The sequence below is a fragment of the Octodon degus genome, unplaced genomic scaffold, assembly GCF_000260255.1.
Source record: "Octodon degus isolate 3935 unplaced genomic scaffold, OctDeg1.0 scaffold00144, whole genome shotgun sequence".
NCBI lineage: Eukaryota > Metazoa > Chordata > Mammalia > Rodentia > Octodontidae > Octodon > Octodon degus.
In genome coordinates, this window is record NW_004524720.1 from 7,272,332 (window position 1) to 7,288,506 (window position 16,175).

Consider the following 16,175-nt stretch of genomic DNA (forward strand, 5'->3'; position numbering starts at 1 on the left):
GGTGGTTTTACACAACGGAGTTTTATTCAATTATAAAAGAGCATAAATTTGAGGCTTTTATCAGTAAATGGATGCAACTAGACACCATATTCTTAAATGAAATAAATCAGACCAGCATGTGCAAAGATTGTATTATCTCCTTAGTGTAAGAACCTCACAGAGTAAATAAAATCTGGAGGATACAATAGATACTGTGAAAAGACAATGAACCTGTCCAAAAGGAAGGAATTACTGAGATGAGAGACAGGAGTAAGAGTGGGGGAAAGAGATAGTTCTATGTATATAAGCAGGGTGGCTTGGAAAATTCTACTGTGGATTTCTGCTGGTCTAAGGAAAGGAGCAGTCAAAGTTTGATTTTTTGTGTCTTGTTTTTCAATTTTTTCCCCTTATGACTTTTTATTCCTTCCTTCCTTCCTTCCTTCCTTCCTTCCTTCCTTCCTTCCTTCCTTCTTTCCTTCTTGCTTGCTTGCTTTCTTTCTTTTGTAAATGTATATAGTGTACTTTGATCATTTTTATCCCTTCCACTACTCCATTCCCTATCCTACCCTCTTTATCCTTATCCTATTCTTTGATAGGCTTTTCCACTATTTTATTTTTGTTTTTTGGACCTGGGGATTGAACTCAGGCCCTTGCGCTTGCCAGGGAAGCGCTTATTCCACTGAGCCATCTCACCAGCCCGGCTTTTCCATTATTGAAATGTCTCACTTGGTAGTAAATTCAGCTGGAATTTTGGTTCACATAAGGCCCTACCTGATACCACCTAAAAGGCTCCCACTTTGTGCTGCCTTCTTCTTACCTACCCATTCAAAATGAAGTAATTTCACGTAAACAAATGCAGTCATTTATTTGTCCGCAAACACCCATACCTTGTCTTTAGCCTTAGGTTGTTAATAAGAATATTTTACTTAAACAAAGTAGTTTGTCTGTGTAAGAGCAACTCTGGTGCCAGCTATCAGGTGAGTAAACATATATATGCTAGGCAGAGAGTCGGGTGGAGAAGAAAGATAATTGCCCATGCTAAGAACACAATCAGCTCTGTAGCCACGAGGATAGGCAGATTAGGGAGGGGCAGGCAATGGTGCCATGAACAGCTGGGGCAATGCCTAAGAGAAACTGTCCCATGGTTGTATGAAAAGTTAGCCCTGATGTGGGAAGTAAGGGTGGTGGGAGAAGGGAGACACAAGAGAGGAAAAATAGAAGATATGAGTGAGATGGTGGCTGTAATGGGGAGACCAATACGTGAGCATATCTGACATTGACAGAGTTGCAGATATAACTGGGAGGGCTGTGGAAACTGGAGATCCCAGTCAAGAGGTACACAATACAGTAAAGTTTTGCACATTATTTCAAGTGAGGTCTAAGAGTTATATATGGCATAAACAACCAGATGTTCTTTTTCAGGAAAATAGCTACTTTGATAGGGTTTCTTTGGGAAAAATAAATGTTATTTGAGCTACAGCATAAGTGTAATTTATTGTGATGCTTAGCATATTTAATTTATAAAGAGGACAATTATAATTTTTCATATTGGAAAGTGATTATGATTGAAGAAGTATTCATTTCTTAGCAATATACTTATAATTTAATCCAGAAGACAAGCTCAGAGAAAAAGACTTCTAAAATTGAAGCTATAACCTGTCTTATTTCCATTTTGTAGCTCTTGTTTCTGTTACCCCACCACATGAAATCTGTAATGCCAGAGATACAGGAACACTAGAAAGAGAAGATAATCTGATGCTATGAAAAGTTGCTTCATGCTGGAGCTTGAGAAGTTGTTCTTGAAGAGTTGTTATAGGATCCTGATGGCTATGAATATACTTGTCTGGAATGACATCATAATCTGGGCAATGAGTATATATTCCTGCCATTGTCTAAGTCAAGGGATAAGTAAATCTATCAGCATTTGTATTGATCCTACGTACATAAATAATATCTACATACTAGATTAATGCTATGGACGATAGCTTGTGAAAATGTTTTTAAAATATATAAAACAGTCTTTAGTGACTTTTGAAAGAATATTTCTATCTTAAAATGTATTACTTATACACTTATTTAGTAACAGTATACTGAAAGTAGTCTAATTGAAACAGCACTGAAGCACCAATGTTTTACCATACTCTTTGGACTTAATTTTTGTTATCACAGGAACTGGAGAAGACTCTGCTGAAAATAGTTTTTTTTATATTTGTTTATTTGTTTCTGCTGTACACAGGATCAAACTCAAGACCTTGAATATGCTAGGTAAGTATTTTACCACTGAGCTATGCCTCCAACACTAAAAGCTTTTTGTAAATCAAAGGATCTATTGCCTAGCTTCAGCATCCTCATCCGGAGAACTCTGTGATCTTCAAGGCCCTTCCAGCCCTGTGATTCACTAAGAGTGCTAGATTTTCCTCCTGCTCATCTCTCTTTTACTCTCATTACCTCTATTCTTTCAAGTCATAATTTTACCAGACTTGTGTATTTGGGTTTTTTCCTCTCCACCATTATTTTGCTCATTTTATTGAATGGAAAAAATCATATAAAGACTCCTCATTCAGGTTGATGCTAACTTCATACTGATTATTGACGCTCAGTTTCACATTGTTAGAAACCAGAGATTTGGACTAAAATAGGCCTGAGTTTGAATGTTGGCTTCCCATTTACTAATTGTGGACCTTAGGTAAGTCACCTAAACTTTTTATTCATACTTGCTTAAACCATGTATTCATTTTTTTTCTGTTGGACTTTTTGCCTTCAAGAAATTATCATTATTTAGTCAAAAATACTTATTGAGTGTTTCTTGTATCAAGCACACTTCTACATGTTTAAATATACTGATGAGCAAATAGCATCCCAGCCCTTATGGAGGTTGTGCTACGGAGCAGAAAAAGAAAAGACACTGTGTACAAAATTAAAGTGATTTTGACATGTATTAGAAGATAATAATGACTGTGTGAAATCAGAAACAGAACAAGGAAAATCACAAATGTCAGGAAACAAATCAGCTTGTAATGTGAACTGGAAAGAGTAAACAGGACTAGTTGTCATGAGGGATTTAGCAAATTGGAAATCTCAGGGAGGAGTATCCCAGACTGCGTGAGTGATTAGAGAAGTCTAGAGTTTCCATGTAGACAATGCTGTGCTTTATGTTTCTATGTCCCTTCAAAGCTTACTGTGCTCACAGATCAGGTTTTGGGGAAATGATTGGATTGTGGGGTGGATTGGTCTACTAATGGATTTATAGTTAAATGTTCTGGTAGGAAGTGGGCCTGGTTGGAATAAGCATGCACTGGGGAATGACTTAGAAGGGTGTGTCCTCCTCCCTAGCTTTCTCTTTTACCTTCTGCTTCCTGGCTTCCATGAGGTAAGCAGCTCTCTTTTGCTGTGCCTCCACTACGCCTTATGAATGTCAACTCTTTTGTCACAGCGACAAGAAAGAAACATGACTAAGATAGCATGTTAGTGAAGCAGACATAAGAGAGAATTGGGACCCATGACACAGGGCCTCTCAGGATATATTGCATGACTTTTGGCCTTACTCTGAGTGAAATAGATAACCTTCAAAGAGGTTTTAACAGATTCCCACCACATTTAGTTTTGTTCTTACAAACAAGATCAATATGTCAGGTAGGATTATGACAGATGAGGAATTTTCAACCTCAGCACTATTAATATTTTGTATCAGGTAATTCATTGATTTGTGTGATGTCTTGTGCATGGTAGGTTATCCTGAGCACCCCTACTGTCTGCCCATTGGGAGTCACCACTTGCAGCTATGATAATCAAAAATATCTCTATGTCAGGGATGGGGATATAGTTCAGCAGCATAAGCATAAGCCTGGAAAGCACAAGATCCTGAGTTCAATCCCAGGAACTCCAAAAACAAATGAGAAAAGAAGAAGAGAAGAGAAGAGAAGAGAAGAGAAGAGAAGAGAAGAGAAGAGAAGAGAAGAGAAGAGAAGAGAAGAGGAGTCCTAAAATTTGCTATTGATAACTGTTTAGGTAGATTATTGCAGAGTAGGACTAGAAATAAGGAGATATTTTTAAAGCTCTTATATATGATTTTATTTCACTTAACATGCTCTCAGGGAGGGAGGCATTTTAAGAGGCTACTACTACAATAATACAGCCTACAAACCACAACAAGTGAAAGGATGAAGTCAAAATTTACAGACACTGTAGAGCTATGAAATAAAGATTCAGAAAAAAATCAAAGAAAATTAGAAGTTTAGTTTGGGAGAGGTCAAGTTTGGATACTGAAGGAATGAAAAGAAATTTATTATTCCATATGAGAGAAAGTGACACAATCAGACACACTTGTTGGGATTATCTAGTTTTGCCTTGGTAGAGATGAATTTGTAATTGTTTACTAACTGTCCTTGTTCTCTGGCTTTTCCCAATATCACTTTTATACCATCCCCAAACATGCAGTTTAGATCATCTTTATTTCCTTACTTTAATATTCACATTGTCATGATGATTACACCCCTGGAAGCCTCTGAGGTCTCCTACAACTCTTAGCTCTTCTACTTTCCCGACTTGCTTACTTCCTGCACAGCATCTCCTCCAGGATTCCAGAATAGAACACAACCTTCCATTCTGCTGAGCATTGCCACACATTGCCTGGGTGCCATTCCTTATAGCAAACTCAGTCACATGATGATCCTATCGGCAATATTACTTAAGTACGTGCATTGCGTACACAACATAGTATCATGCCAAAGTTCTTCTTTCTTCCTATGTGATTACTGAACTTATCAACTGTATGTTTGCTCCACTGGATTGTGGAACAATGCTCCTCTAATTCAAGGGCCACTCTTATTGAACTTGTTGGAAACATGAAATTAATTCCATCCTCATAAGCACCTATTATTTTTCATGGTCAATACACTTTTGTTGATTGAATAAATGAATAGAATAAAGTTTCAAATCACTCTAGGCAGAAGGCATCCTGATTGATGTTTTTTAAGATATATTTTAAGAAAGCAAGCATGTGCTCAGTAAAGCTTGATTCATTTAAGTGTTCCTATTTTAAAGGACTTTCCTGCTGACCTGTAAACTGCTTGCAGAAAATTAAAGCAAATGGAGTTTGGCACATCAACTAAGTAAAACAAGGCAGTTGTGGAATAATGAAATGAAAATTATATTAGCTGAGGAGCTCCAGTTTCCAGGACCAGCTTGTCTGCTGGCTTTATGACTTCAGACACCTTGAAACATCTCTGAGCATTAGGGTTCTCTTTGGTGAAATGATGTATTTAGATTATGTGATTACTACATTCCCTTCCAATGCTAACACTTCATGATTCTAAAATGCTATGAAATCATCAGATTTCTGTTAGACTCAAAGTCCAGTTTTGCCAAGGAGAGTCACTTGTGAATTGCTGGATGGCTAATAACCTTTACTGGACAATGCAATTATTCACAAGAGAGAATGACAAATTGCAATTCTTTGCATGGTCCAAGTCAAGAGGATTGGTTCTCCAAATCATCATATATTGTTCCTAGGTCAAAGAGCAGACAAGTTTGTGCCCAAGTTCTAGTGTAGATAGCTCAAGTAAATGAACATGCTCGTCAATCTAAATGGAAAATGTGTGCCCTTATTCTTTTTCATGGGGTAGATTAAATGCCCATCTTCTTAAATCTGGATGGAAAATGTGTCATACTTCAGGTTGAGCTCCAACCAGTGCTCAGAAAATGACTTCTGCAACCATGAGAAACAGAAAATTAACCCTGCACAACTTCAACCAAATTGGAATTGATATTTGTTGCAGAGTCTGGAGACTTGCCTCTTGGCAGAAGTATATCTTTCCTAGTTGGTTGCAAAGGTCTAATGATATAAAACAACAGCTGGCCTTGTAATTCCTAATAGACTGCATCTGCCCCTGATATTTGAGAATGACCATGACAGTATTCCAAGTAGGGATCATACCAACCCTCAGAAGATAGACTGTTCTTTTAAAAATCATACATTGTCTTCTGTATAGCCACAATTGTGCCCATGATTGAAGAATCTTTGCTTAACTGGAAACATAGAGAAAACAAGAGTAAGCTTTTATTTGCTTAAAGCAAAAACTGAATGTCTCCCAATGCACCTTATTACTGTGTGACTGATTGTGCTTTCTGTACATCCCATGAAAGAAGTGGCATGGTGTAATGGAAAAACTGGGCTTAACTAGTAGCTCCTCAATTTACTAGCTAAGTGGTCTTATGGAAGTTACTTAATATCTTTCAGTTTGTAAAATAAGAACATTTGTATTCCTCAAATTCTTTGTCAAATAAGAACATTTGTTTCTATTGAGTTCAGTGGTAAAGAAGCAGATATTATGACAGTCAAAATGTATAGATACTTTACACTTTGTAGACTGTCCTTTGATTGGAAAATCTCTATGGTGGCACTATGCCAGTGAGGATTGATATCTTAAATAATTTAAAATGTTTTGTTTATAGGTTGAGGATATAATTCTTAGTCTTACATACAGAAACCTGAATAACATTGTTGTTATGTGAGCTTCAACTGCAGAGCTAGCTGCCTGGTCCTTCTTAGGAAAGTGCCTCCATGGGGTCTGCGTCTCCATAGATGTGTGTCCAGGAAAGTCACAGAACCTTGTGCTTAGAAGGGTTTCTTGTTTGATTTAAAGTTCTGTTGTCAACATCCTGAAATGCTTAATAATGTTTAGACAAAGGTCCTGCATTTTCATTTTTCACTGGAACCTGCAAATTGTGGAGCTATTGATATTACAGAATAAAATTCAGTGCCACATGCATCATTGCTCAAATCTATGCAAAATTTGCACATATATGAAGGCAGTATTCTAACTATAATATGAATAAACATACATTCTTTAGCTTTTAAAGAATAAATTTAATTCTTTTTTATTTCAGTTATTTTATTACTTATTTTATTTTAATTATTTTATCACTTATTTTATTATTTTAACTGTTTATTTTAATTGTCATCCATTCTAGTGAGAAAAAAGATAAAATAGCAATGAAAAAGTTTCAAAACACATTAGTAGAACACTTACAATAATTAATACATTGCATATTGTTGTATTATAATAGTTATTCACAGGACAAAATGTAGACATGATATCTTGTCTAAACATTATTACTACAAAACTTTCTTCTCATTGAACTATGAGACAGTAGCTGCACATCAATCCTATGTGTATATATTGTATACACATATATTTTTTTCACTACAAAATGGTCCTTTTGGGGCTGGGGAGATAGCTCAGTAGAGTAAGCACTTGCCTGGCAAGTGCAAGGGCCTGAGTTCAACCCCAGTTCCACAAAAGCAAACAGACAAAAACAAATGGTTCTTTATTTATGCCCCCTTTTTTGTTTTGGTTTGTCAAAGATGGGTGTTCCACTGCAGTTAGAGAAGCTGTATTTGGAGAAGTATTTAAAGGACCTTTTCATACTTGATGCCAGTCCAAAGATTGTAGGTTCTTGAATTCAGCAAAATATACTCTGATAGTCCATAATAGTAGTGAGATATCAGCACAACTGGAAATAGTCCGAAGTCATTGACTTGAGCCTTTTATAGATCAGCATATTATTATAGGTTTACTTTGTGTATCTCATGATTATACTTTTCTGCTAGATGGTTAAGACCAAGATAAATCAAGACCTATATAACCCCAAATGTAACTTTTGCTATCTGACAAGGTCAGTCAAATTCTCTCAGTATTTACCTTGGAACCATGTACAACACCTTGTAGATCTTTTGTCAGTGTCAGCAATGTGCATGAGATATGGCCATTGCTTGACCAATTTGCTTTCTGTGAAAGCCTGAGAGAATGTTTTCTTTTTAGGTGACTCTCCTTAGGCACACTATACATCATTAATCACTTTCCTCTGTGGCCCCATGATCTCCTTGATCAGAAAATTTGAGACACCATTGACTTACAGGATGTCACAGCAGAGATTCTATTATGTCCTGAATCCTCACTGACCTAGAAGGACTAAGGCCAAAATACTGGCTCTTTTTAACCCATCTGTCTCTCTACTTTTCAGTCTGCAAACTTTAGTTGTTAAACCTCCAGAAAAGAAACTTACTAATATTATTATCCTACAACAGAGGCTGTTAAGCTAAACATCACTATCTGTATAAATATCACATGCCTTAGACATAAAATGAAACTGCTTTTTTTCCAACAATCATGGGTGTTCTAAAATTTAAATTTCTATAGAATGGTAAAAACAATTACACATTTTTTACATAGATATTTAGAAATTAAACCTTATTCAACATTTTAGCAGTACAATCCTGTTACATTTTGTTTTGCTGGGCCCTCATTTACTTATATTTATTTATTTATTTGTTATTTATTTTTAATTTCAATGTTTCATGATGTGCTTTTTGGCAAATACTATTAACTCTAAGAAAAGTACCTAAAGTGAATTGATCTAAAATGAACACAGCTAATTATGATTTCATATACTGGTAACTTCTGCATACACTAGCATGATATTAACAACTGATACTGTGTGTGGAGCTGATGTTGCCCACTTACAAAATTCATTTTGAGACAAGGACTCTGCTATTAGTGCTGGCTGTGCGTGCATGCTCAGTCCACTAGGTCACCCCAGCAGCTAGTCATCATGGTGTGGGGATCAAAACCGTGATGACAAGCTGCTCCTAGACTGACTTCAGTTTTCTTTCTCAGGGTTAACCATGAACTTCTTTTCTGAGTTTTTGTGCACAAAGCCTCCTACATCACCATCAATTACGACACCAGACTGCCCATGTTAACTCCACATCTAGTCCAATTGCATAAAAGCTTCAATCTCTACCTTCTCTCCAGGGTCTTCTGCTTCTGACAGCCCTCTCACACCAAGTAATCAAGGATTTCTTTTTCTTTCACCTGCATCTCTTTCATGCCAGAGGAAGGAACCTCTCATTACCTTTTTTATTTTTTTACATACATTCACTTTAAAGAGACTATAGCAATAATTTATATGACATTAGAAGTAGTACACATTTAGAAGACCAAAATAACAGGTATTTTAAGCATGGTTTTAGTATTACACATTGCTGTCCCCACTGTAGTTGCTTAATTCACAAACAAAGGCATATAGAGTTAGTCAGGGAAAGAATTCTGCACATTAACTATTTTCAAAAACCTGATAGAAATTCTTGGGACCATTTCCTTAAGCATTTTGTTTATATAAATGTATGGTTTTGCCCCTACTATATTTCCTAACTTCCTTCCTGTCAATCTTTAAGTTGTTTAATCCTTAAGTTCTCTGTTTCCATTTAACTGTGCTATGCCTTTCAATTTTTTTTTTGAGTTCTTACACTAGGGAGACTATATGATATTTACAAATGTGGGTCTGATTTATTTAACTTCTGAGTATAGTTTCAAGTTGCATCCACTTTCCTACAAGGCTTTGAAATTATTTTTTTTTTATAGCTGAGTAATACTCCATTGTATAAAAACTCTGCATCTTTTTCATGCATTTGTCAGGGGACAAGCATTTTGTTTCCAAGATTTGGCTACCACAAGTTGTGCTGATATAAACATAGATGCACACATATGACTAAGACATGAAGTTTTCAGTTCTTTTGGGAAAATTCCCAGAAGTAGGATAGCTGGATCAAGTGGAATTTCCAGTCCAACTTTTTGGAGAAGTTTCCACACTGGTTTGCATAATGGTTGCACCAGTCTACATTTCACCAGCAGTGGAGAAGTTTTCCTTTTTCACCACAGCCTCTGGAACATTTGTTGGGTAATTTCTTTACGATAGCCATTCTTTCTGTGGTGAGATGTTATCTCAGTGTTGTTTTAATTTGCATTTCACGAATGGCTGCTGTTGTGGAGCATTTTTTCATGTATTAATTCGCTTTATATATTTCTTTCTCTGAGAAGTGTATGTCCATTTTAGATGCCCATTTTTGGATTGGGTTTTTAAATTTCAAGCCCCTAATGTTTTATAGTCCTTTATAAATTCTAGATAGAAGACTATTTTCTGAGTGCTTATTTATTAAGAATTTTTTCAAATTTATGGATTTTTTTCTCACTCTGTTGGTAATTTCTTTTGATATGCAAAAACTTCTCAATAAGAGGAGATTCCAGTTGTTAATTCTTTCAAGTATTTCCCTTGGAGTTTGATTTTTGTTTATGAACTGTTTGTCTACCCATATATCTTCAATATTTCCTCTTACTTTCTCTTCCAGGAGATTTAGTGTTTCCTTTTAAATGTTTAGATCTTTAATCCATTTTGACTTTACTTTAGTGCATGGTGATAGACCCTGGTCAAGTTTTAATTTTAGAGAGGCAGTTTTTCCAGCACCATTTATTAAAAAGGCTATTTTTCTTCTAGTAAACATGTTTGGCCCCTCTGTCAAAGATAAGATGGTTGCGTGTGATTGTAGTTGCTTCTGCATCTTCTAATATATTTCTTTGATCCTCAGTTCTATTTTTTCCAATGCCATGCTAATTTTTTCACTGTAGTTTTGTAGTATAATTTCAAGTCAGGAATTGTAATGCCTCCTGCTTTGTCTTTGTTAGCCAGGATTGCGTTTGCTATTCTAGGTGTTTTTTCGGGTCCCAAATAAATTTTGGAATAATTTATGTAGTTCTGTGATGTATGTTTGTGTTATTTTGGTAGGGATTGCATTAAATCTGTATAACAATTTGGGAGTAAGGCCATTGTCACAATGTTGGTTATTCCTCTCCAGGAGCAGGGAATATCTTTCCATTTTCTTAAATACTCTTTGATCTCTTTTTCCAGAGTACTGTAATTTTCATTGAATAGAATTTTTTACTTCTTTAGTTAGATTAATTCCTAAGTATTTCATTTTCTGTGGTGCTGTTGTAAAATATATTGTTTCTCTAATTTCTCTCTCAGTGTGTTTGCTCTCTGTGTAGAGGAATGTTATTAACTTCTGAATATTGACTTTGTATCCTGCTATGCTTCAGCATTTGTATACTAATTCTAGTAGCTTCTTGGTGGAGGTTTTTGAGTCTTCCAAATAGTGTCATATCATCTGCAAATAGTGATAGTTTAACTTCTTCTTTACCTATTCTTATTCCTTTTCTCTCTCTTGTCTAATGGCTCTAGCTAATGATTCCAGAACTATCCTGAATAGGAGTGGGATAAAGGACATCCTTATCTTGCACCAGATCTGAGAGTAAAAGATTTCAGTTTTCCCCCCGTTTAAAATTATGTTAGCAGTTGGATTGTCATAGGTGGCTTTTATCTGATTGAGGTAGAAGCCATCTATTCCAATTTTCTGTAGGACTTTGAACATGAATGAGTGTCGGACTTTGTCAAAAGTCTTTCTGCATCAATTGAGATGATCATGAGGTTTTTAGCTTTCGCTGTATTGATATAGCATATTACATTTATAGAATTTAAAATATTGAACCATCCTTGCATCCCTGGAATGAATCCTACCTGTTCATGGTCTATAATCTTCCTGATGATTTACTGTAATCTATTTGCTAGGATTTTATTGAGTAGTTTTGCATCTATGTTCATAAGGTAGATTGACCTGTAGTTCTCCTTTTTAGTTGGATCTTTTTCTGGTTTTAGTATCAGTATAATACTTGCCTCCAGGAATGATTTTGGGAGGATTTCTTCCTTTTCAATTTCATTGAAAAGTCTAAGGAGTATAGGGATTAAATCTTCTGTAAATTTCTTTTAGAATTCACCTGTGACTCCATCAGGACCTGGACTTTTCTTTGTAAGTATTTTTTTAATTACATTTTGAATTTCATTTGATGTTATTTGTTTATTGAGTTTTTATATCTTCTTGATTCAGTTTTGGTAATTTGTACCATTTCTTTTGCATCTTTGATTCTGTGAGAATAAAGATTCTCAAAACAGCTAATAATGATCATCTGAATTTCCACAGTTTTTGTGGCAATTTCACTCTTTTAATTCCTTTGTGTTTGTGCTTTTGTTTCCTCTTTTTGATGAGGTTAGCTAAGGGCTTATCAATTTTTGTTTAATCTTTCAAAGAACCAGTTTTTTGATTCATTAATTCTTTTTATTGTTTTTTCTCAATTGCATTAATTTATGCTCTAATCTTTATAATTTCCTCCCATCTTTGTGCTTTGGGTTTGGTTTGCTCTTCTTTTTGTAGGTGTTTGAAGTGCAGCATTAAGGTATTTATTTGTTCCCATTCTGTTTTCCTAATATGTGAGTTCATGGCTATAAATTTCCCTCTGAGAACTGCTTTCATTGAATCCCATTAATTCCGATAGGTTGTGGTTGAATTTTCATTGAATTGTAGATATTGTTGAATTTCTTGCTTAATTTCATCTGTGACCCATTGATTGCTGAGTAGGGTGTTGTTTAATTCCATGTGTTTGGAGGGGTTTCTAGTTCTTTTACCATTTATTTCCAATTTCATTGCACTGTGGTCAGATAATATGCACAGGATAATTTTTGTTTCCTTGCATATACCTTTGCATGTCCTATGAACTAATATGTGGTCTATTTTAGAAAATCTCCCCTGTGCATTTGAGAAAAATGTGTATTCAGATATTATTTTGTTCAACACTTTATATATGTTCACTAAGTCCATTTGTTCCATGTTCTGGTTCCATTCTTCTACTTTGCTAATTTTTTGTTTGCTTGACCTATTTTTTAAGGATAAGGATTATTAAGTTCTTCTGTTAAGATGAATGTCCATTTTGTATCTGTGTATTCAAAGTTGTTAGGATAGATATATAGTTACATTCTCTTAATGAATAGAATGATTTTTTCTAATGGTGTTTGTAAATAGGATATCAAGTCCGCATCTTGTATAGCAATTAACCACTAACAAGAATGTATGCAGTGTGTTAATTATTGAAACTGTCCTACCGATTTGATTTGAAACTGTCTCATTGCTATTTCTTTATCAATAAAATTATGGTAAAAAAGTTCTTCTGCTAAGATTGTGGTATTGGCTATTAGATTTTTCATGTCCACTCATATTTGTCGTATAGTTGGGTGCTCCCATGTTTGGTGCATACATATTTATGAGTGTTACCTCTTCCTCTTGGATTTGTTCTGTAACCAATATGTAGTGGCCTTCTTTATATCTTTTTTTATAGTTTTACTGAAAAACAAATAGCAATGAGACAATTTCAATACTAATTACTGGCACAGTCTCTATAATTAATACATTGCATATTATGTTGTCTTCGTAGTGGTTATTTATAGTGATGCAGACATGATATCCTGTCAAACACTATTAGTACAAGTCTTTCTTCTCATTGAATTAAGAGAAAGTAGCTGTATATCTATCCTATTTTGAATATACAGATACAAAATGTTCATTCATTTGTGTCCCCCCTTTTTGTTCAGTTTTGTCAGAGAAGGATATTTCACTGTCATCTAAATACTGTAAGTGAGTGAATTCACCAAAATATTCCAATATAGCCCAGTAGTCCATAACAATAGTGGGTTTTCTGCAAGACTGGAAATGTCAGAATTCATTGACTTGAACCTTTCACAGTGCAGCATACCAGTATGGCTTTACTTTTTATACCCTGCCTCTGCACTTTTCTGCTGGATGGTTAATGTCTGTTGTGGGTTTTTTTTTTTGTTTTTGTTTTTGTTTCTTGAACCAGGAATTGAACTCAGGCCTTTGTGCTTGCCAGGCAAGCATTTATTTTACTGAGCCATTTCCCCAGCCTCTGCTGGAAGATTAAGACCAAGATAAAGCAAGACCTATATAAGAAAAAATGTAACTTTTGTATCTGACAAGGTCGGTCAAATCCCCTCACGATTTATTCTGGGACACTGTACCACAGTTTGTGGATCATTTGTCAGTGTCAGCCATGTGGATGAGTCACGGCCATTGCTTGACCAGTTTGCTCTCTGTGAAGCCCTGAGAGAATATTTTCTCTCCATATGACTCTCCTTAAGCACACTCTACATCATCAATCACTTTCCTCTGTGGCCTAATAATCTCCTTGATCAGAAAATTTGGGACACAACTGAGTTACATGATGTTATAGTACAGGTTCTCATATGTCCTGATTCCCCACTGACCTTGAAAGGCCTTCTTTATTAAACTTGATCATTCTTGAAGTTGAGACTTTCTGTGAACAAGATTGCTACCCTTGCTTTTTTCTGAGGTGCTGGGGTATGTAGTATTTTTTTTCCATCCTTTGACTTTCAGCACATGAATTTCTTTATGAGTTAAGTGTGTTTCTTGTATACAGCATATTGTTGGATTTTGCTTCCTAATCTACTCTGCCAGTTTATTTCTTTTAATTAGTGAATTGAATCCATTTACATCAGTGGTTATAATTGAGATGTATTGACTTATGATTGACATGTTATTTACCTGCTGCTGTATACCTATTTTTCTCCTGTATTTAATTTTTTGCCCTAGTTGGTGGGTTCTTTCCATTGTCTTTTGTGGAGTTGTGGTCATTTTGGTCTTTCTTTTTTTTTTTTTGCCTTTTTAATGGAAATTTTTTTATAACATCTTTTGCATCTGGCTTTGGTGAAAAAGTGGTTTATTAAACAAAGTCATTTGCTAAACATGGATGCATATATACAAAGCACTCAAGGGTTTGGCCTTTGGTACCTTGATACCAGTGTAAGCTCTTGTGGAATGTAACAGACACCATCTTATAGTAGTCTGTGTAGGGTTGGCTTTGCCATCATGAAATTCTTCAGCTGTTCTTTTCATGGAAGTATTTCACTTCTCCATCAAACTTGAAAGAAATTTTTACAGGGTATAGAAGTCTGGGATGGAATTTGTTTTCTTCATGGACCTGAAGTACTTTGCTCCACACACTTTTTGACTTGATGGTTTGTGAAGGGAAATCTTCTATTATTCTAATTGGTTTGCTTTTAAATATGATCTGCTAAGGCCCCAAAATTTAAAGACAAAATCCAGAAATGGGCATCTGATATGAACATACACTTCTCAGAGGATGAAATTAAAGAAGCGAATAAATATATGAAAAAATGCTCCACATCACTATCCATCCATGAAATGCAAATTAAAAAAGCACTGAAATACCATCTCACCCCAGAAAGAATGGCTGTCATAAAGAAATCAACCAACAATAAATGTTGGAGAGGCTGTGGGGAAAAGGAATCCTTCTCCACTGCTGGTGGAAATGTAGACTGCTGCAACCATTACGGAAATCAGTGTGGAGACTCCTTAAAAATCTAGGACTGGAAATCCCACTCAAACCAGCTATCACCCTACTGGGAATTTTCCAGGAGGAACTGTTTCTTTTCTCTAGGGTTTTTAGCATATTGTTCTTGTGCTAGATTTCTGGAATCTTGATTAATATATGTCTGGGTGTGTTTTTTTAATTTTAAAAATATTTTATTTTATTTTATTTTGAAGATTAATAAAAGCAGGAAAAAATCAGAAACAAAGACAGAAACAGGGTAACACAAAACAATACATCTGTTGCAGATTATCAAAATAAGAATAGCTGATTAACAAAGGTTGATACAGTATCTATTTTTTATCATCAAATCCATTGCTCAGTTTAACAGAGAGTTATATAAGATTGAACATATGATGGAATACTACATTTTGTTCTCAGGAAACATTATATTTTTGTTTTTGTCTTTCTGTTTTTCTTCTCTTACCTTTTTAAAAGTTATTTATTTATTTTTATTAATTTTAATGAGAAAGAAAAAACAATGAGACAGTTTCAAAACAGGTAAGTAGGACAGTTACAATAATTAATATATTGCATATTGTGAGTCATCTTTGGATTATCAGTAAGCTCAGCACACTTGAGAAAAAGAAATGTAGCACCATAAGGAGGTGAAAGGGAAAAAGGCACAATGCTCCCTTAGGTGACTTCTGCATAAAGCTTATCTCAGAAAACATAGGGAGCATTTTTAGAGCTTTTAGAGATGTCTTTATTCCACATAGTGTCTTTGTAATTTTAAAAAGCTAATGCTTTTAACATTTATTCCCATAAAGTACAGGCACTGTTTTCATTTCTTTGTTACAGTACTGAATGCTATGAGCTTTATGAAAATATAATCAGCTGAAAATTACCTACACAATACAATTTTTGCTCTTCAGTACACTTTAATCTCTTTCAAAAAAGATACAGTTGATTTTTTCCATAATTTTATTGAGAAACAAATAGCAATGAGATAGTTTCAAACTAAATTGGTAAGACAGTTTCAATAATTAACACACTGCATACATTCTTCCTAATGGTCAATTGCTGTACAAGATGCGGACATGATAT